The sequence below is a fragment of the Sus scrofa genome, chromosome 8 (assembly GCF_000003025.6).
Source record: "Sus scrofa isolate TJ Tabasco breed Duroc chromosome 8, Sscrofa11.1, whole genome shotgun sequence".
NCBI classification, from domain to species: Eukaryota; Metazoa; Chordata; class Mammalia; order Artiodactyla; family Suidae; genus Sus; species Sus scrofa.
The window spans coordinates 31,306,529-31,329,226 of record NC_010450.4 but is presented as its reverse complement, the minus strand read 5'-3'; the positions used below and the strand labels follow the sequence as shown (position 1 = coordinate 31,329,226).

The 22,698-nt window shown below is 41.7% G+C and overlaps 1 protein-coding gene across 10 annotated transcripts in view; it reads right to left on the bottom strand.

Moving 5' to 3' along the window:
* RHOH (ras homolog family member H) overlaps nucleotides 1–8,222 on the bottom strand; it is a 51,362-nt gene extending 43,140 nt beyond the window's left edge. For 2 of the 10 annotated variants that reach the window (XM_021100352.1, XM_021100349.1), the window contains exons 1-3: nucleotides 7,858–8,181; nucleotides 4,272–4,312; nucleotides 1,357–1,506 (exon numbers count right to left, since the gene is read on the bottom strand). The gene's annotated coding sequence lies outside the window, so the exon portion shown is untranslated. 10 annotated transcript variants of the gene reach the window in all.

Here is a 22,698-nt window from a genome sequence, read left to right as displayed (position 1 = left end):
AATTTCATTATTTATAATGACCATGGAGGGAGGGCACCTGGAAGACCACAGACCTGGAGACGCCCCAAAGCAGCCCCAAGTATGAAGAGGCAAGGATCCCCAGGCAGCCTCTCCCGTGAACGCTGTTTGAGCTGCAAAAGCTGAGAAAGAGGAGCTGGCAGCCTAAGAAGGCCAGACAACCCCCAACCCCCGAGGGGTGTCTCTTCTCAGCAGCCTTGCAAGGTGCTCTGCAGCCTGTCGACCCCTTAATTTTCCCAGCTTCTTTCCTGCCGACGTGTGAAACAACCTTTCTTTTCTTCTGGGGCCAATTTCCTCCCCCGGGGCTGCTCGTGTGTTAGTCGGTCTGACCTTTGGCGCCTTTGCCCACACAGTCTTTCCAGCGTGAATGAACCTCCTCCTTCTCCATCTGCTCAAATCACTTATCCTTCCAGAGCCCATGTCTTTCCACCTGAACCTCAAATCTCATTCTCGGAAGCCTGAGAACACTTACAGCCAGTGGCCGCCCCCCTTCCTCCCTTAATTCTCATCTTGCTCTGCTTCCTGAATTTTCATTCTTGCCGTGACTACCGGATCCTTCAAAAGAGAGAATGCTTTACGTATCTCTCATACCCTCCTCAGCACCAGCTTAGAATCAAAAAGTGATTATCGTCCACTGATTTACTTGACTATTCCGATGGCAGCTTTAATTTAGTCAAGAACCCAAAACCAGTGATTTCCCAAACTTTATTTAGATACGACCCAGCCTTCCAAATGGTACCTCGCAGCAGGTCTCCAAATGAAACCACCTCAAAAACTAAATTTAATTTAATTTGATTTGATTTAATTTAAATATATATATATATTTATACATCAAATGCCTCTTTTAGAAAAAGGACTTTAGCCTTGTGACTAGATGAAACCAACCCTCTACGATTATAAATCGACATCTTTGGGTTTGGGTTGTTTCTTTTATGAATTAGGAAATGTGAAAACTCATATTTGCACAACTTAGAGGATCTTTAGACTTTATCACACCGAGGGTGATATTTAAACCACCGAAATCTTTGCTCTCAGTCAGTCATAGCCAATCATAAGCCTGTGAATTCTCCAGGAAAATGTCTGAAAAACCAAGAAGCCAACTACTACAACGTTTAATGTCCCAAACGCTCTATGTGTCTTGTTAGACTTGGACAAGAATGGGGTCAGGGCAGCTGGAGATCAGAGCAACGCACCGTATCCACCAAACGTGGTTCCACACTTCCCAACAGGTAGAACAGTGGAATCAGCCTAGAGTAAAAGCTAGAGCAAAAGCTAAATAAAATCAGAAAGATTTCTTTTGACCCCAAAGAAATATTTTTAAAGGGGCAAAAGTCTTACCTGCTGTCGAACGCCGAAGAAATTTCTTGACCTCAATATAACGGACTCCGGAAGTCAAATTTGTTCGGTGCAGGTAAGCAACAACAACAGCAGCCGAAGGATCGACCTTCCCTTCCTCCTCAAGCATGTAACTGTTTCATGTTGGGAGACCTGAAATTTTAAGAGTTAGGCTAGTAGAGAACCCAACCCAGATGGTTGAGGTTTAGTGTGCGCAGTGACTGTGGCAGCAGGAACAATCCGAATGTGACAAAAGAGATTAGCAAGTTCCTGTGCATAAGCCAATTTCCTGTAGCTGGCTTCTCCGAAGAGAGGGTTTCATTTGTGTGGGTTTCGTGATGTGTGTGGATGTGTGTGCACGTGCGTTTCTCTTCGTGACAAGATGAAAACGTCCCCAGATGAGAGACAGATGAAGGCCTTTGCTGCATGGCTGGGTTTGTGTTGAATTTATCAGCTCTCCTGGGACCATCTCCTCTCCCCTTCCCCTCTTTTCTCACCAGCAAATCATCTAAATGTAAAAACTCAGGAAAGGAAGAGCAGAAAACCACGATGCTTTCTTCAGGAAGTAAAATAAACCGGAGGGTGGTGGCGGGCGCTCAAGGCCACAACATAGACTTCTCTTGGTTCATTTAAGCCTGGTTCATTTAAGGAAAAAACCCCTTAGAGCCTCAGGTCAGCTGTGGAGGGAAAAAGGGCAGGTGGGCGGTTCACTTTTTTATTAATAGCTACTAAATAATCCTTGGGAAACCTCAGGCTCAGCCCTCGCGAGAGCTCCAGCAGCTCCACCACGCCTTTATCCTTCCACGGACCGTGCTGGGCAATATGCGACTCTGAGTTGTTTTCAGACTCCTTAGGGTGTCATTATTTGCCTCCAAACACAAATTTACTCGTTCTATCCTTCGGTGCATCTAGACACCAGCTGCATCTATTTAGGTTATAGCGAGTCGCCAGCACCAGCAAATCTAACTTTCACAATGTGGTCACAATTCCCCTTTTGTGCTTCCTGAATAACCATAAGAGCTAACACCCAGGATAAAATCTAGCCAAAAGATGGGGGTTGGGGATGGAAATGCTACAAAATGGGGTTGTGACGATCGTTGTACAGCTATAACTGTAATAAAATTCATTGAGTAATAGAAAAATAAAATAAAAATAAATAATAAAAAAATAGAAAATACATTTTCAAAAAAAAAAAAAAAATCTGGTCAAAATACCTATGTGCCATAAGGATAAAATCAACTTCCCTCAAGTCAACAGACATTTATAGAGCCCCTCCTATATGCAAGACCCAGTGCTGGGGGCCAGGGGAGGGGAGGACACCCAAAGGTTAATGAGATGGAACATCTCCCTCATGATGGTCAAAATCAAGTGAAGGGGAAAGACACAGACATAAAGCAGATGCTGAGTCGGGATCTATTTACAAATCTCACTCGAAAAATCCTGGCACACTAGAGTCGAGAGAAAGGTAAATGTATACAATCCTTTGTCCGTTAAGATAACCATGGAAGGAGTTCCTGCCTTGGTGAAGTGGATTAAGGATCCAACTGCAGCAGCTCAGGTCACCGCGGAGGCACAGGTTTAATTCCTGGCCCAGAACAGTGATTAAAGGATCTGGCATTGCCGCAGCTGTGGCGAGGATTCAAGCCCTGGCTTGGGAACTCCCATATGCTGCATGTAGCCATTTAAAAAAAAAAAAAAAAAAAAAAAAAAAAAGGTAACCATTGAATGTGGATGTGCATTCTCTTGTGCTCTCCTAATATTCCAGGGAGACTTGGCTGGCTTCCAGGAGGCCACACAGACCCTCATGCAGCATCTGAGGGCCACCCTCAGCCACTCACCATTGCAGACTCAGAATGTTGTTATGTGCCTGATACTATGAACTGAAGAGAAGCACAAAGGCTGAGACAGATATGTTCCCTGTGTTACAGGACCTACATTCTAGTGGGGTGGGGGACACAAACAAAAACATTCATACAAATGTGATAATTACATGGGAGTTCCTGTCATGGCTCAGTGATTAAAGAATTGGACTAGGAACCATGAGGTTGCAGGTTCAATCCCTGGCCTTGCTCAGCGGGTTAAGGATCTGGCGTTGCCGTGAGCTGTGGTGTAGGTCGCAGGTGCAGCTCAGATCTGGTGTTGCTGTGGCTGTGGCATAGGCTGGCGGCTACAGCTCCGATTAGATTCCTAGCCTGGGAACCTCCATATGCCAAGGGTGCGGCCCTAGAAGGACAAAAAGACAAAAAGACAAAAAAAAAAAAAAAAAAGTGGTAATTCCGAATTGTAATAACTATTGCAGAGGAACAGAGAAGAAGCTGAGCTAAAGAGCAAGACAATATCTACTTCCTAGGGGTGGTCCAGGAGGGCCTCTTTGTGCAAATGACATTGAAGGTGAGACCCGAAGTCACGACTCTCTGCCATGGCTGAGAAGCTTTTTAAAAATATCAATACCTAGGCCCCACCCCCAGAGATTCCAGTTTAATTTGTCTGAGCTGGGGCCAGGACATCAATATAAATCTCCCTGCCAGTCTAATGTGTCACTACCAATCTAATGATAAAAAAAGGAACCTAAGGGGAGTAGAAGGAAGAAGGCCCTGAGGTGGGAAAGAGCTTGGTATATTCAAGGGAGTGAAAGAGGAGTGATGTGTCTGGTGTGTCACAATAGCAGGAATACATGGAGCAAAACGAGCATTCTCAGAGATGGCCACACAACTTCTAAGTCCCTTAGAGACTCTTCCATGAACCCAGATGTCAGTGAGTTTCATGAGCAGTAAGAACTCAGTCTGGCAGGTAAGATCCTTGAGCCCTCTGTTAAATAGAGATCTCCTTTTAGAAAACTCTCCTGGGAAAGTCAGATCACCACTATGATGTTATTAGGTAAGCAGAACACATGGCTGGTGGATACTTTATTTACTGACCTCTAGTTTGGGTCATCAAAAGACTTAGAGCAGCATACCAGCTATAATGGAAAAAAAAAAAATCATTATATACAAAAAAAGATCAATAAAAAAAAGAGAGCAGCTTAGAGACACACACACACCTTAGCAAGAGAAAGCAAATTAAAAGCAAGAAATGGAAAGATGAGGCCAAAAGAAATGAAGACAAAAAATTCAGCTAAAACCAGGGGCGAGGTTGATAGAGAAAATGAAAATGGCACGTAGGTCTCAGTGTTTAAGCAGCCGTGGTGAAGCAGCGAACACTACCACATACAAAGCTGAGCTGGGCGCTGCTCAGGATGGCAAGGGCTTCCTGGCTGCCCAGCGCTGAGACCAAAGACAAGCTTGGTGCCTGGATTCTCATCAGAGGACATTGCAACTGAAGTGACACACCGTCCTCAGACGAAACACAGCCAGGCACAAGCCTGGCGAGATGGCTGCTTACATTTTCCCTCCATCTGGGCTGATTTCATTTCAGGAAAGAGTTGACGAAAAGCAATCCCGGTTTGGGGGGCGGGGAGGTGGCGAGGACAGTGTGTGCTGCTCCAGGGCCGAGACGCCCATTTCATGCAGAGAGGCAAACAGACTTCAGAAATGCTTCCAAAACTCAGGATAAAAATCCTTTTCTCCTCCGAGCTTTTAATAGACTGGGGGACATCAAAGAGTTGCAAATAGGTTGTACCTCCAGCAAGAGATCCAGGGGTTTCCTCAGTGTCCCAGTGTCCCTTGAGGAAGCAGAGAAGTCCAGCAAGGACAGCAGCCTCCAGGGGCAGCCCCCTCCACCTCCAGGAGAAGGTGAGACCCTGCCCTTGGGGAAACAGAGCATGAGGCACCTCAGGCACAATTTGTAAGCTCAGGGCTTTGTGCCTCATTCATTTTCTGCACCAAAGGGCATACGTGCTCTGGGGTCAGGGTTGAGGGGGTCAGCCTCGGCAGCCCTCCCACCCTACCCTGGATGCTGCTGGGACGGGGTATTGCTCTCTGGCTGCAAGACACCCCTTTCCCTCCTGGCTCCCCGCTGACGCCCTGCCTCTTCTGATGGACTTGCCCTCTCCGTGTGTGTCATTGTAGTTTTAGATGCTCTCGCAGAGTCAGAGCCCTCCTCCTGCTTCTGATGGTGATGGTTTTTCCTATTATCTCTTACGTACCTCTGATCTCCACACATAGTTTAATCGAAGAGGGGATTTTCAGGGGAGGTGGGGGGGTGAGGTTGGGGAACAGCTATCTAAACTTCCTTCCCCGGAAATCTCTTTTTGGCTCTTTTTCTCTCATTTTTTTCACAGACAGGGGTGGTGGTGAGAAGAGGAAGACAAATAACCTAAAATACATGTACATACTACATGCTTACACACACACACACACACACACACACACACACACACACAGAGCAGAACTGCTGGGTGTGTCTGTCTGATGCTATACAGCCAAGCCTTGGGACAGAAGAAGGGGGAAATCCTGGGGAATTCAGAGTGATGGGAGGAAGGAAGCTATGGGTATGGAGTTCCCTGTAAGATCTGGCTCCTTGTTATAAGCCATGTTCTGGAAGCTTTCCATGTGGCCCACCCATGCCCGATGTGAGCTGGGCGAGTGCCCTCCCACCAACCCCCACGGCACCTTCCGTAACACTGCCAGGGACTCACCAAACAGCCCTGTCGTGCCAGCTCAGAGGTCCTTGAGGCGCAGGGCTTGGCTTTGCTTTAAATACATATTTCAGCCAAGGAGCCCTCAGCTGACTAAACAATTTGCATGAATCTAAAGGGTCATGAAAACAGAAAAAGGATGCACCCCGGTCCATTGGTCCTGGCTCTTCACTCTGCTGTCTCCCAAAGCGAGAGCTGGGCTGCTGTGGGGAGGGAAGGCAGCCTGGGCCCCCACCACAGGTCCGTTTTCTCTCCTGAGCACCCCTCCTCTGAGATGGCCGGGCAAACACAATCCCCCAAATGTTAAGACTTGGTTTCTCAAAAACACCTTCATCTGAAATGTCCCCTGATATGGCAGATGAGTTCATTGTCTCTTTAACTGTCTCATAAGAATGAAGACGTCTTTTATTGAGGGTTTTTTGTCATTGTTGCTGTTTTGCTTTTTAGGGCCACACTCATGGCATATCGAGGTTCCTAGGCTAGGGGTTAAATCGGATCTGTAGCCGCCGGCCTACACCACAGCCACAGCAATGCAGGATCCAAGCCGTGTCTGCGACCTACACCAGAGCTCATGGCAACGCCAGATCCTTAGCCCACTGAGCGAGGCTAGGGATTGAACCTGCGTCCTCATGGATGCTAGTCAGATTCATTAACCGCTGAGCCACGACAGGAACACCTTATGGACGGTTTTAAAATAATCTACCAGGCTGCATCAGCTGAACTCATTCACAAGTAGTATCCTTGCCCTTTGCAAAGGTCTCTGCCAGTTATACCAGAGAGAACTCTTGATGACAATGGCAATTGTAATAAATAATAAACCTTAGAGACCTGTGATCTCTCTCATTTACTAAATTATTTTTACTTGGGGTTAATAAGATGCTTCCCCCTTCTTCTTATGGTGAGGGTTTTAAGTGAAATGATTTAGATTTAGTGGGTAACGTTTAAACAGATTCTCCTTCACGATATGCCACCTAATAAAACATTTCGGTGGGTTCTGAAGATGGGAAAGGGGTTCTAAAACCTTGTCTGAATGCTGTGAGTTTCAAACCCAGGGCATTGGTCAGACTGTAATTATTTTTACCCAGCTCCCCACCAAGTGATAAACAGCTTCGTTAAACCAAAACACGCATTCCTTCTGATTGAGAGATTTTTATGACGGGGATTATAAAATGTTAGCTCTTCATGAGAGAAAGAGCTTAACTCTGATGTATCACTTTCCATGTAAAAATACATTCACACAAAATACCCTTTAAAAGTCTAAATATTAAAATATCCCTGCAATGCCACAGGCTAGAAAACGCGTGAATGATTTCCTCCTTATGCATTTTAATTCATTATCAACAACAGCCTCCCTAACCGGATGAGAATATCATTTCAAACATCTTTTAGCTTCCCTCTTGTAGCCAAAGCCATAAAAACATCATTTCCCCCTCTGTTATCCTCATCATCTATTTTCAACCTGTTTTAATGTCACATAATATATTGCTTTTTGTTTCAGCGAATGTCAGGTTCTCAGGAGTCTCAACTGCCATTTTTATCCTGGTTTGTTTGCCATGATAAACTGTGTATCCAGCAAACATTTACATACTGGCCCTTTTTGCTGCGGAGCCATAATTTATAACAATGCAGGGCCTTGTTGCAGAAAACAATGGCACCCAGCTAATCACTCAAGCTGTGGCTCTAAATTGAGGGTGAAACCTTTTATTTTAAGTGTCAAAGCAGAAATAATGTTGTCAAATGACCTTCAAAGCAGTCCTTGCTTAGTTGATGCGCTTTTCCAACACTGCAGACATAAGGCAAAGACATTTAGAACCTTTTTACACTATCCTTCCACGATAGGTTAATAAACTACAAAAGCACACCAGCATCACTGCATTCTGTTCACAACTTGTTTTTGACTCAAAATATAATCTGGCTTTGTCACCCACCTTATTCCCGAGATGTTAGCTCCAAAAGGCTGTCTCCAAAAATCACATCCACTGGGAAAGGACAAAGATGGGCTATCATTGAAGAAAATGTGAAAGAATGTGCCTCAGGCTCTGAGAGCAAACCCAAGGAGGAGTTTGACACGATAGGAGAGTAGTGTGCTTGGGTCAAGCAGCAGCAACTCCCAGAGGACTTCTGCACAGCGCACAAGATCCTCTCTGATGTAGAAATTCTGATTTGTTTAAAAAAGAAGAAGAAGGCCATCGCTGCCTCTTCTGGCACTCATATTTTACTCGTTGCCTTGATAGGGATCTCTGGTTTGGGCACAAACATTGCAGGGTAACTGCAACTCAGCGCACCTGCTCAGAGCCTCAGAGCGGGGGTTGCAGACGTTTCGGTTAAAAGGCAGGGCCCAGTGAGTACTGACTTGCCATCGTTTCAAAGTAACGGATCTCCTGCACGGTTCTGGAAGGAACAGTTTAAAGCCTGTACCCAAGCGCAGTCGGAAATTTTGGAGAATTATGAATTTGGATTCAGACAAAGCAAGCTTCGAATCCCAGGTCCACTTATTAGCAAGGATGAGGCTCTGATCTTCCCATCTGGGGAAGAGGTATCATTGTATCTATCTGGGAAGGCTTTTGTAAAACAGCTGCATGGTCCTTGCAATATAGTAGCCACTCAATACAGGATGTCTATTAATTACCACTCCTGTTTTGAACTTTTTCCCTCTGGAGGTTTTTTCCCTCTACTTCCACCCCCCTCTTTAAATAACAACTTCTGAACTTCAGAATTTGAGAAGCTTTGCCAGTGCCAAATTCTAGCTGAAATAAAATCATTCAAGCTTACACATCATGTGTAGGATTCTAATGTCATGTTTTTATTGCCTCAACAGTTTTAAAGGGTCTGGAAAATTTTAAATTGGATTGTGAATGGTAATGTATTCCTTATGCATGATCACAGACTCCAGAAATGCCTTCTGAAGTCATCTGCTTGCCACACTACAAACATCATAAGATGGATGAGAATTGATCCTTTTCTTCCTCATTCAACAAATATTCGTTGAACACTGGCTATAATATTTATTGAGCTCCATGCTAGGTGCTGGAGAGACAGCAGTGAATAATAACCACCTCCAAAAAATCACATTATTTACATCTACTGGAAAGAAAAGCAATGGACATGAGATTTTAGTAATATGTTATGTTATGGAGTGCTAATTATTAAAAAAGAAAATAAAGTAGGAATGAGAGATGGAAAGTTTGGGTGGGGCGCATATGTAAATAGGGTGGTCAGGAAAATCCTGGGTGAGAAGATGAGGGAAGGAAGTCCTTTTTGAAAAAAAAAAAAAATCCAGTAGCCACTTCAATGTTTAATGGTGCCTACCATCAGCATCATCCCTAGATTGGATGATCATTTGCCTTCTCACTGATGGAAGGCGTGCTTCCTCTTTTTCTCAGACTTGGGAGAAATGTGGGGACCACCCAGTTCAACGGGGCTGCCCTCCCGCACTGGACGAGGAGCTCCTGCGGGCTCATCTGTCAGCCTCAGGCCTCCAGGTGAATGGCTCACTTCCCAGCCTGTCTCGTCCTTTCTGAATCTCTTCTCTGAATCCTTGGAAGTCATTTTCATCACAGACTGCGGAAGCTAGAGAGAGAGATGTGACCAGAGCCAAGTACCTAGAAGAATGTTCCAGGGTCATAAGAGGTTTTGAAGACACAGGGGCACACTGCTGCCTTGTCTGCCAGCTCTCTAGTCTCTGCTCCCTTGCTGTTTTTAACCAAGTCGTAATAACAATAAGCCGTGCTGGCCTGCCATGTATTGCACTTTTAACATGTGCCCATGAAGCATTTTATAGGCATTTTCTTTCTTTCTTTCTTTTTCACTTAAATAATCTGTGTTCAATTTTTTTTATTAAAGTGTAGTTGATTTACAATGGTGTGCCAGTTTCTGCTATACAGCAAAGTGATCCAGTCACACATATACATACATTCCCTTTATTTTATCTTATTTATTTATTTTTTTATTGCTTTTCAGGGCTACACCGGCGGCATATGAAAGTTGCCAGGCTAGGGGCTGAATCGGAGCTGCAGCCGCCAGCCTACACCACAGCCACAGCCATGCCAGATCCAAGCCCTGTCTGCAACCTACACCACAGCTCACTGCAGTGCCAGATCCTTAACCCACTAAGCGAGGCCAGGGATCGAACCCACATTCTCATGGATACCGGTCAGGTTAGTTACCACTGAGCCACAATGGGAACTCCTACATTTGCTTTCTTACATTATCCTCCATCATGGTCTATCCCAAGAGACCGCATATAATTCCCTACACTGTACAGTAGGACCTCATTGCTTATCCATTCTAAAAATAATAATTTGCATCTACTGACCCCAAATTCCCAGTCCATCCCACTCCCTTCCTCCTCCCCCATGGCAACCACAAGTCTGTTCTCTATATAGGGATTTTCTTACTTAATTATCCCAACAATTATGAGGTAGGTACCATTATTACTTTCATTTGCAAAGGGGAAAACTGAGGCAGAGAGATGTTATGTATCTTGCTCAAGCTCTCAAAGCACCTAAATGGCACATCTGGATTCCATACTCCATCTGCGTTTCTTTGTAATGGTAGCCTGTTGAATTTTGCCAATATCCTTGGTACCCTTGACTACAGGAAACAGCCATATCATTTAAATAGTGCTTATTAGGTCTCTCACACCAGTTGGAGACACCTAACGTCCCAAGCCTATTTGCCTGATCCTGAATTCCACATGGCTCATGGATGAAGATTGATTTTAAATTATAAAAGCTGTCATTATTCTCATTGAGTTTTTTTCCTTTGCATTTTTAAAGAATAGTACTTGCCATATTTTTGTCTTTTTTTCCTAAGATGACTCAAGACATTTCTGGTTTTTAGATGCTATTTTTTTTTTCTACCAGTTTTTTCCCCCAGGCCCGCACCCATGGCAGATGGAAGTTCCCAGGCTAGGGATCAAATCAGAGCTACAGCTGCCAGCCTATGCCACAGTCACAGCAACATCAGATCTGAGCTGTGTCTGCAACCTACACCACAGCTCATGGCAACGTAGGATCCTAAACCCACTGAGTGAGGCCAGGGATCGAACCTGCAACCTCATGCTTCCTAGTCAGATTCATTTCTGCTGCGCCACAACGGGAAATCCCAGATACTATTTTTTATTAGCTATTGCCATTACACAAATAAGCAAGAAGAGTGCTTATTTGAATAAGCACCTACTACTGGATAGTGCTGACACTGAGAAGGACATGTGTAAAAATGGCTTTCATGTGCTCTCCTGCATAAATTTTGGGAAGCTGCTTCAGATATAAACCAATTTATAGAAGAGGTGAGGCACTCTCTTCTGAAAATCACGTAAAACTAGAATTTATGTGGCTTGTCAGTTTATAATTTGAACAGGTAGTTCTCTTAAATGAGTAAATGCATCTTACAGGAACATATAACTAACACGAAAAAACCAGGGTATGTTCTGAGTCAAAGACGAGATGACTAGTGTGTTTTAATTACATATAGCGAAAAGTTTTTTGCAGAAATGCCAGGAATATGTGTAGATTTTTTTGGCCTTGAATGAATGTAGTTGTTTTCTGTTTGTTTGGGTTTTTTTTTTTTTTAAAACAATCTGTTTACGGTTTTAAAATGGTTAAGAAATTCGGCTCAGGACCTCTTTAAGCTCACTAGAAAGTAGCATACTTCTTAAGGAAATGTTTACTTCAACAGAAAAAAAAAAAATTTTTTTTTTTTTTTTTTGCTTTTTAGGGCTGCACCCGAGGCATATGGAGGTTCCCAGGCTAGGGGCTGAATCAGAGCTGTAGCCGCTGGCCTGCACCACAGCCATAGCAACACCAGATCGTAGCTGTGTCTGTGACCTACAACACAGCTCATGGCAACACTGGATCCTTAACATACTGAGCGAGGCCAGGGGTCAAACTCACAACCTCATGGTTGCTAATCGGATTTGTTTCCACTGGGCCACAACGGGAACTCCAATAGAAAATTTTTATTTGACCTGTTGGCAGCTCTGGAATAATTTGGCCTAAATTTTGGGAAGCCAGATTCAGACTAGCATATCCCTTCTTCCTTACCATTTAAAGTCCTGGGTTGGAAATACCCACTCGCTCAAATGATAAATGTTGAGTCAACCAAGTAGAACTGTGAATTCCATTTACTTTGTTATCGATGCAGCCTTCATGGAGAAAACTAGCTGGAAACATCTGTGTGAAAGTTTGTACTCACAGTATTTATAAGTTGTAGTTGGCCCTTAGATAAAAACCAAACCAAACCAAACCAAACATCATGTCATCCAACTGAGACTTGGCACAGTTGACATTGCTTATTAGAAAAATAGTGGAGTTCCCTGGTGGCCTACCGGTTAAGGATCTGGCATTGGTACTGCTATGGCTCAGGTCACTACTGTGGCTCCGGTTTGATCCCTGGCCCAGGAACTTCCATATGTTTAGGGCACAGCAAAAAAAAAAAAAAAAAAAAAAAAAAAAGTTATGGGTGCAATGAAAGAGAGCAGATATAGGCAGTAGAAGCAATTACTTTCTTCCAGAAGGCACTGATTTCATCTCTTTGCCAATGATGACTCAGTCCGAAGAGGCAGGCAATTTTAGCCCACTATAAATCAAAAAAATACTTAATGGCATGGAAATGTACACACACTACACTGTTAAGTGAAAAAAGCAGAACACAGAACTTGAATTTGAATTCAACTCATTATTATATACACATATGCAAATGTTAATAGAGGGAACCTCTAGGTGACAGGACACCAGTGATTTTTGTTTTTCTTTTCCCTTTTATGTATTTCCTAAATTTTACCTTTTATGTATTTCCTAAAATTTCCCAATATTTATATGAGCCAGAGAATTACTGGTTTTTTGTGGGTTTTTTTTTAATTGCATTGAGCAAGTCTTCCTAAGTTTCCTCCATAAACCCTTGTCACTGCTTTGGTGGCAATATGTTTTGCGTAACAATAACCAGTGATTTTATAGCAGTTGATTCTCAGAGAAGAATCACGGAACCACGGCTGAACCTTGCAAAGTCATCTTCCTCATTGTTCCGCCTATACTGGGTCACATTTAGACGATTCCAACCAGATGCAAATTCCACTTCCACACAGACACCAAAAACAAGGGAATCCAGAGGTTTTGCATTAAAGCTCTTAGAAGTTCTATCTTAAATTTCTCTTAAAATGGAGATCATAGCTGGGAAAGATCCTAGGCTGTCTAGTGGCTGTATCTTCTCATGGGAAAGTTAAAGGAGTACTCAGAAATTAAAGAGTGAGGTTTCCGGGAAATTTATTCAGTGTCTGAGCTCAAAAAGAAAGAGGTAGTGGGAAATGCTTGATGCATATTAGAGGTAAACATGTTTGTGACAAAGGCAGTCAAGGATTGCAAGATTTGGTTTCAAACTAAGCCTGCTGTTTTCTCCTTATTATCACCTAAATTATTATAGTTTTGCATTTTTTAAAATCATTTAGGGGAAGCAGGAGTATTTTTGTCAATTCTTCTTAATGAGTGCTTTCTGTTTAAATGACATTTAAAATTATACAAACAATGTCAAGTTTAGTTATAAATAAATGTCTGTTCTCTTTTTTAACACATAAACCTTTAAAGAGGCAATATTTCTATTAAAATATTTTTCAAATAAAAATTTTAAGTTCTCAAATGTTTATCGGAAACAAAATGGTTTTCAATTTCAAACAAACATCTCTAGGATGTGTTCATTATTCAAAATAAAAAATAAGATTGTTTTTGCTCTATAGTTCCTTCCTTTTAAAGTAATCATTTAAATATAAAATAATGAGTTTTTTTAATGCTTTGGAAAAAATGTTAAATTTCTAAGTTTTCTTTTAGCTTTGAATTTTTATCTTTCAAATTCAATTTACAGCTTATAAAGTACTTCTGTGTATATTAGCATATTTGGCCCTTACCAGATGACAGTAAAATAGCAAAAGCAGTAGTATTATTATTATTCCCAGCAACTTTATTTTATAATTAAGAAAACTGGGAGTTCCCATTGTGGCTCAGTGGTTAACTAATCCGACTAAGAACCATGAGGTTGTGGGTTCAATCCCTGGCCTTGCTCAGTGGGTTAAGGATCTAGCATTCCTGTGAGCTGTGGTGTAGGTTGCAGACGCAGCTCGGATCCCACGTTGCTGTGGCTGTGGTGTAGGCTGGCAGCTGTAGCTCCGATTAGACCCCTAGCCTGGGAAGCTCCACGTGCCGCAAGAGTGGCCCTAGAAAAGGCAAAAAACAAAAAAAGGAAAGAAAAGAAAACTGAAACTTAAAAAGGTAAAGCAATTTATATAAGGTCATACAGCCAGTCAGTGAGAAATCTCTAGGTCAATATCATTTTCCCCACCAGCAAACAAATTACTTTTCCCAAGTGAGTCTTTAAAAGTCAATAAGAAATGCACATTGAAGAGACATGCAAAAAATCTGTTTATTTTTAATCATCATAGATTTAGTAGTATAAAAAATGAGATAGAAAAATGAAGTATCTGTATAATAAAATCCTAACATTATATGAAAATATGTTATTCATAAGTCTGAAAGACTAAAAATGATTGTACCAAACAATAATAGTGAGTATCTCTGAATGGCAAAATTGGAGATGATTTTTTCATTCATTTTTCTCTAATTTTTTTGTACTCTGCAAATTTTCAGCAATTAGTAAGGATTAACTCTCATCAAAAAAATAAACATTTCAAGCTATTTTTAATAAAGTGCTATAAATATGTGGTTTATTCTCACCCGTGATTATCGTATTTGGTTTCATTTCAGTTTTTTGGTTTGCTGGGAACTTTTTATTTAAAAAAAAAAGCATATGTGGTTTTAATTTAAAAAAAAGTAATGTGAAATCACAGTGCCATATTTTGAAGATTTACTTCTCTCTTCTAGCCCATGTAGCAATACAAGGCAGGTTTTGAGAACTTAACCTGAACAACCATTTCTGTGGTTTTCTTTGTCTCTATAGTAAGTCCTAATGTTTAACTGTTAACTTAGACGACCTGTCCAGTAGTCATTTCTTCTTCCTTGCTAAAAGAATCTCTATTTGGTGATGGACAAAGTGTCCTGATTCAGGGGACAATGAATCATGATGTCCAGTCCAAGGTCGTGAGAGATGCTTCTGGTTCCTGGCTTCCCAGCTTCCCTTGCAGCTATGGGTAGCAACTGTGACCCAATTCTACTCAACGGAATATTCAGGAAACTCTTCTTGGGTGTTCCTGGGGAAAGAGTTCTTCACCAGTTAGATCAGTGAGAAATGTCAAAAAAAAAAAAAAAAAAAAAAAAAAAAACCCCACCTGTCTTCCTTTCATGTTTTGATCTTTGTCATATGAGAATGCAGTGTTCTGAGGATGGAGGTCCAGTGTGGCTCAGCAGAAATGAATCCAACTAGTATCCATGAGGATGTGGGTTCAATCTCTGGCCTTGCTCAGTGGGTTAAGGATCTGGCGCTGCTGTGAGCTGTGGTATAGGTCACAGATGAGGCTCGTATCTGGTGTTGCTGTGGCTGTGGCATAAGCCTGCAGCTGCAGCTCCAGTTCGACCCCTAGCCTGGGAATTTCCATACGCCACAGGTATGGCCCTAAAAAGCAAAAAAAAGAAAGGAAAAAAAACAACAACGTTTTGAGGCTACAGCAGTCAGTCATCTCAGGACAAGTGGGAAAGCCTGGAAAACTGCAGAGACACAGAGCCAGAACATTGTTAACCTACTCACCACATCTCCATTTTTATCATGTGAGAAAATTAAATGCATGTATTTTCTAAGCCACTGTTCGTTATTCTAATACTTGCAACCGAATCCTAATGACATTATAAGTAACATATAACAAAAATTTGAAATTCAAGCCATCAACATCTTACAAATGTAAAAAAAATTAGCCAAAAAGAAAAAAAATTTAACCAATACTCAACCTAAATGGCCAACAATGCAGAATGTCATAGAGAAATGGTTAGGTAGACACAATATTATATATCAAACATATCTCAATAAAGCTGGAAAATAAAAAGAGATGGTTAGGTAGATTTCTTTACTAGAATATACAGTTATTTAAAAATAATATGCAGAAAGATCACAAGGCCACATGACATAAGATGATGTGACGGGAAAAAAGAAAAAAGAAAAACAGGACTTCGGATTGTATGTGAGCTCTGATTACAACAGTATTTTCAAAGTTTGTGAAGAAAGCAAACCCAAATCACTAATAGGAATTGTCTTAGGGGAATAGAATTGCCAGCAGATTGCTTTTATCCGTGTCTCCATTTTCCAAATATTGGGCTTCATAGGTTACGATCTTTACATTCAAAAATAGAAAGTAAAGTAACTCATAGAGACAGGCAACACAGGCTTACCTTGGAGATATTGCAGGTTTGGTTCCAGACCACTATGATAAAGCAAAGATCACAATAAAGCAAGTCACACATATCTGTTGGCTTCCCAGTGCATGTAAAAGTTGTTTACACTATAGTCTATGAAGCATGCAATAGCAGTATGTCTAAAAAAATAACGTACATAGATTAATTTAAAAATACCTTTTTTTTTTTGGCTATACCTGGGGCATGTGAAAATTTCCAGGCAAGGGATCAAACCCTCGCCACCAGAGCAGCTGAGGCTGCTGCAGTGACAATGCCAGATCCCTAGCCTGCCGCACCACAGGAGAACTCCAAAAATACTCTTTTGCTTAAAAATGCTATCATTCACACCTTTAGCAAATCATAGTAGTAACAAAGATCACTGCTCAGAGATCACCATAACATAATAATAATGAAAAAGTTTGCAATATTAGGAGACTTACCAAAATATGACGCAGACACATGAGTGAGCAAATGCTGTTGGAAAATTGTTAGCACAAATTCATGTGCCCAATGCACAGAGAGGCCAGACAAAAGGAAACGTCGGTGTTTAAAGCAGAAAAAAATTTATTGCAGGCCATGTAATGAGATGGGTCCCTCGTGCCCCCACCAAAAGCCCCAGATCCCTGAACCAAAATTGTAAAGTATTTTTAAAAGCAAGATGAGGTAGGAGGATGGCAGGGTAAGTGATCATCTCTTGCACAATCCTTTGAGTGGTTGATGGTGCAGCAACAGGGCTGTGTCACAAGAGTTCACATTTCCAATCCCGAGGAACCTGTACTTTCATGCTCAGATTATCAAGTAGTTAATTTCTTCCATTTGGTGATGGTTTTAGCATCTGCGAAACAACTCAGGAAATGTGTACCAGATACTATTATCTAGATGCTTCAGAGAGGAGTTAAAGCAGAGGATATGGGGGAAGGGCCTGCCCCCAGGAAGGCCCCATAGGGTCCTGCTCGAATACAAAGCGGCACTGATAGACTAGCCTGATGCAGGGTTGCCACAAACCTTCAATTTGTAAACAAACAAACAAAAAAAACAAAGACAAAAAACAAAAAAATACCCCACACAGTATCTGCAAAGCACAATAAAATGAAGTACAGTAAACCGAGGTCTGGGTGGTATCAATCCCTGGAAGAATTTATATTAATATAAGAATGTGTTTGGAGAGTTCCCTTCGTGGCTCAGCAGTTAACGAACCTGACTAGGATCCATGAGGTTGCGGTTCCAACCCAGGCCTCCTTAGTGGGTTAAGGATCTAGCATTGCCGTGAGCTTCGGTGTAGGTTGCAGCTGCAGCTCAGATCCTGCACTGCTGTGGCTGTGGTGGAGGCCAGCAGCTGTAGCTCCTGTAGCTCCAATTCGACCCCTAGCCTGGAAACCTCCATATACTGGGGGTATGGCCCTAAAAAGCAAAAAAAAAAAAAAAAAAAAAAAGGATCTGACGTTGCCATGAGCTGTGGAGTAGGTCACAGATGCGACTGGGATCCCGCATTACTGTGGCTGTGGTGTAGGCCAGCAGCTACATCTCTAATTCAGCCCTAGCCTGGGGACTTCCATATGCTGCAGATATGGGCCTAAAAAGCAAAAAAAAAAAAAAAAGAAAAGAAAGAAAAAGAATGTGTTTGAGTTTGGCCACTTATTGCCAAACTCAAACTTCCCTGCTTGACTTTCAAAGCCCTTCCTAACTTGGCCCCTGCCTACTTTTCCAACTCCATCCCCCACCACATGCCCTGTTCCAGCCGCAGTGAACACACTTTCGTGCCTAAATAGCCTTTCCTGGTGGGCAAGATAAATCTTGCAAGTTGTGGCAGAAACGCTGGTTATTCCCCGAAATTCCTTTCTTCAATAATAGAAAATAATGTTCAACAGAGTGTACTATAGCCCAGAATAAAGCCTACGTATCCTAGCCTTCCTTTCGGCTGGACATAGTCATGTGGTTTTGTTCTGGCTATTGAGGTGTGGGCGATGTCCAGGAAAGTCCTTAATAGGAAGAGATGCTCTCTTCTTGGTCCTTTCCTTCGTAGATGCTTAAGTTTGAGCAGCCATCTGGGACCATGAAATGAAAGCCACAAGTTGAGCTTGGAGGATCAAGAAGGCTGGGTCCCTGGGTTTCATCTTCACAGAAGAGAACCGAGTTGACACCCCACTACAGTTTGGATTCTCCTGTCACACATAATGTCACCTAGTACTAACTGATATATTTATTATTTATGAGATAAGCTAGTGACAAAAAGGGTTTTAGAAGAGGGATGACAACATCATCAGTGAATTATTATCCAAAAGACATGAACAGAAAGTGGGAGGTTTGAAGCTGGCACACAAAGGCAAACAAAAGCATGAAGAGGACGGGGGATGAGTGGCTAGAAATATGGTGAGAAGCCAGGGCCACCAAGGACTATCTGGGGAAGAGGAGGGGGGGCAAAGACTTTGCTAAAGAAGTTTTAAGAATAGAGATGACTAATATTAAAAATTAAGTCACTCGATGTACTCTGTTACAATGTAATTCCCTAATGTTACCATCAAATTCTCAGTAAAAAAAAAAAATTTTGTATCCACAACAGCCTAGTGAGAGCAGGTTTTTTGGAAAATCAAAGAAAAGGGGTCGAAGTAGAGTAAAGCAACAGCAGAATTGAAACACCAAAAGACTGTCCATTCAGTGGAAGGCAGAAGTTAGACCTTATAATAAGCACATGCTCCCCTAAATGCCCCCTAAATGGGTAGAAAGGCTGTATTTCCCATTCAATATGGAATGAATTTTAGAGTTAATGTTATGCATATACTGGTACTTTAATAACATGTTTACATATATTTTACAAATCATTTTTCTTTATATCAGAAATAGACACAGACATGCTAGACATGCTGTTTTGCCACATATTTTTCTTTTGTTTTAACCAACCAAATGTCATGGGCATCTTTCCAAATAGATTAACTTCCTTCTTTAATAACAGCATAGTATTCCATCATAGAGAAGTACTGTAACTGGAGTAACTGAGTTCCTGTCACCTGACTAATATCCATGAGGAGGAGGGTTCGATCCCTGGCCTTGCTCAGTGGGTTAAGTGTCTGGTGTTACCATGAGCTATGGTGTAGGACGAAGGCAGATGAAGCTCAGAGCCCACGTTTCTGTGGCTGTGGTGTAGGCCAGCAGCTGCAGCTCCGATTGGACCCCTAGCCTGGGAACCTCCATATGCCGCAACTGCAGCCCTAAAAAGACAAAAAGACCAAAAAAAAAAAAAAAAAAAAAGTACCATAATTAATTTAACTAGTCCATATTGATGTAATTTCGTTTTTTTTGCTATCACAAACAGCGCCATACTTGTACAAAGCAATGTAACATTTGAACGCAATTGTGCATGAGCAATTGAGTATTCCAGTGGAATAAATGACAGGAAGAGACTTTGCAGGGTTTCCAGTAGATATATATGTTTTTAATGTAGCAGATAATATCAAATTACATTCCAGAGAAGTCTGCCAATGAGGAGTGAGAGCTCCTGTTTGCTTGTACTCTCACCACATTAGGTGTTGTAAATCTTTTCAGTTTTTATCTGCTAAAAAGTGATATCATGCTAATTAATTGGTGAGATTCAACATCTTTTCACATATTTACTGGTTATTTGTGTTCTTCTCTGAAATGCATATTTATATCATCTATTTTTTTCTATTGAATTGTTTATTATTTTCATATCGATTTAGAAAAATTGTTTATACATTAAAGATATCAGTAATTTATATATTTTTCACAAAAATATCTCTATATCTGTCACTTGCCTTTTAATTTTGTTTATGGTATCTTTTGCCGTGCCCAGGTTTTTAATTTCAGAGATTGCTTAGAAAGATGATTTACCCCTCCTGAATGTAAACAATATTTTCCTATAATTATGATTCATCATTTTTTTCAAAATTACATGGCAATAATGTAATAGTTAAGAGTGCAATCCTTAGTACCAACCTGCCTGAGTTCAAATACTGATTATGCTGTGTAACCTCAGGAGAGCTATTCAACTTCCAAGTGCCTTGGTTACCTTGACTGTTAAGTGGGGATAATAACAGCATGCAAACCTCATAGGGCTTTGTGAGGATTAAATCCGTTAGTACATACCAGGTGCTCAGAACATTCCTTGCAACATAGAAAGTTTCAACAAATACAATACTATTATTTTTCTGTGTCTTCATGATAGTAGTTTTCCAAAATATTTTCATATCCGATGTGCCCCATAAATAATGCTCCAGAAACGCATCCAATCCTTATAAATGGTCTTACCCTGTCTGCCACCTGCCTGGAGCAGTAATAATGAAACTCTGCAACTGAAAACAGACAGAAAACTGAGGATTGCAAATGAGAAGTTCGGAGTGCCACGCAGCAATTCAAATAGAAGTACCGGCTGCAAAAACTCAACAAGTTAGAAGCAAATAGAAGAGCATAAGATGGGAATGACATGATTCAGTGGTGAGTCTTGCCCTGACAGGGCTCTCAGACAGCAGCGGCACAAACATGTCTGATCCCATATGAGGCAAAAGTGCCGTTAACATTCAGAGGACTCTCATTTCCTATACATTTAGCTTATGCACTGAGCAAGTCTCAGGGATGACCTTGCGCAAACCTTTCAAAAACATTTAGTCTTGGGCAACTTTATGTTATCTGGAAAGCTTGATTATCCTTGTTACAATTTATAGATAAAGATCAAGTTTTCTCATTGATTTTACAAAGAACAATGATAAAGTTTGCCTATGTTTCATTAATAATCACTGTAATCTACCGAAAAGTTACAAGGTACCATTTGTTCTTGTAATTCTTGTAATTCTTAATCTCTTCCATATCTGCAAGTATCTTTTTTGTGTCTAAAAATGAATTTTTTTTTTCTTTGCTTTTTGTTGGTGAGTCTTGCCAGAATTTTCTCTATAACCCTTATGCATCTTAAAGTACAGCTTTGGGTTTTACTTACCAAGCCTTGCTAGATTTTTAGTTTCTAATTAATTTCTGATTTTATCTATTTCATTTGTATTAATACTGACAGGTGCCAGAAAGGCAAAGACTGGTTTTCAATTCTACCCATTTCTTTTTTTTTCTTTTTTTGTCTTTGCGTCTTTTCTAGGGCCGCACCCGTGGCATATGGAGGTTCCCAGGGTAGGGGTTGAACCGGAGCTGTAGCCACCAGCCTACACAACTGGCCACAGCAACACCAGATCCGAGCCGCACCTGCAGCCTACACCACAGCTCACAGCAACGCCAGATCCTTAACCCACTGAGCGAGACCAGAGGTCAAACCTGCATCCTCATGGATGCTAGTCAGACTGGTTTCCGCTTAGCCATGGCGAAAACTCCAATGTTACTTGAATTTTAAAAGACAGTGTGACCCCAGCAGACATCTATGGTACATATGATTTATAAAAGTAAGACCTGCTCTCTCTCTCACACACACACAGCAAAAACCTGACTTTTTTGATGGTCATAGGAGAAAAAATGATATAACTGGAGGTAGCCTTAAAGAGAGCCAAATCTTACACGACACAAACGCGGGCACAGAGGACAGGTAATGAGAGAATTTGTCTCATTAAAAAAGTCACATATCCTCAGTCAACTTAACTGAGGTGGGATTACAGACAAGTTTTCCTAAACTCTGAAAAAATGCTCAAGGGCAAGTTGGCCTGATTGCAAGGATGCCCTCTGCTGATGGTGAGAGTAGAACTAGATACAGGTGGAGACAGATGCAGAGCTAGGGGAGCAAATAGACAACATCAGGGAAATGCCAACGGGACCTACTCCCCAAGACACCTGCAGAGAAAACTAAGTGGTGCTTTTAGAAAACATGATGGATTCAATATAATCATTCATTCATTTAGTCGTCAAACATGAATATGGGCCATTGGGGGTATTGGGAGATTATAATATAGTCAGGAAGGTTGTAGAGAAATGGTCACTTGCACAGACTTAAATACAGCTGAATTGAATTGATCTACACCCACTATATTAGTTTGCTAGGAGTGCCATAACAAAGTGCCACAAACTGGGCGGCTTAAAACAGCAGAAATGTATCATTCATGGATCTGGAAGCTAGAAGTCCAAGATAAAAATCCAAGGCCCAGCAGGGTTGATTTCTTTTGAGTCCATGAGGGAAGGGTCTGTTCCAAACCCATCTCAGTTGTAGATGGCCCTCTTCTCTCTGTTTCTTTTCTTTTTTTTTTTTTTTTTTTTTTTGCCTTTTAGCCTTTTCTAGGGCCGCTCCCTCGGCATATGGAGGTTCCCAGGCTAGGGGTCGAGTTGGAGCTGTAGCCGCTGGCCTACACCAGAGCCACAGCAACGCGGGATCTGAGCCACATCTGCAACCTACACCACAGCTCACAGCAATGCTGGATCCTTAACCCACTGAGCAAGGCCAGGGATTGAACCTGCAACCTCATGTTCCTAGTTGGATTCGTTAACAACTGAGCCACGACAGGAACT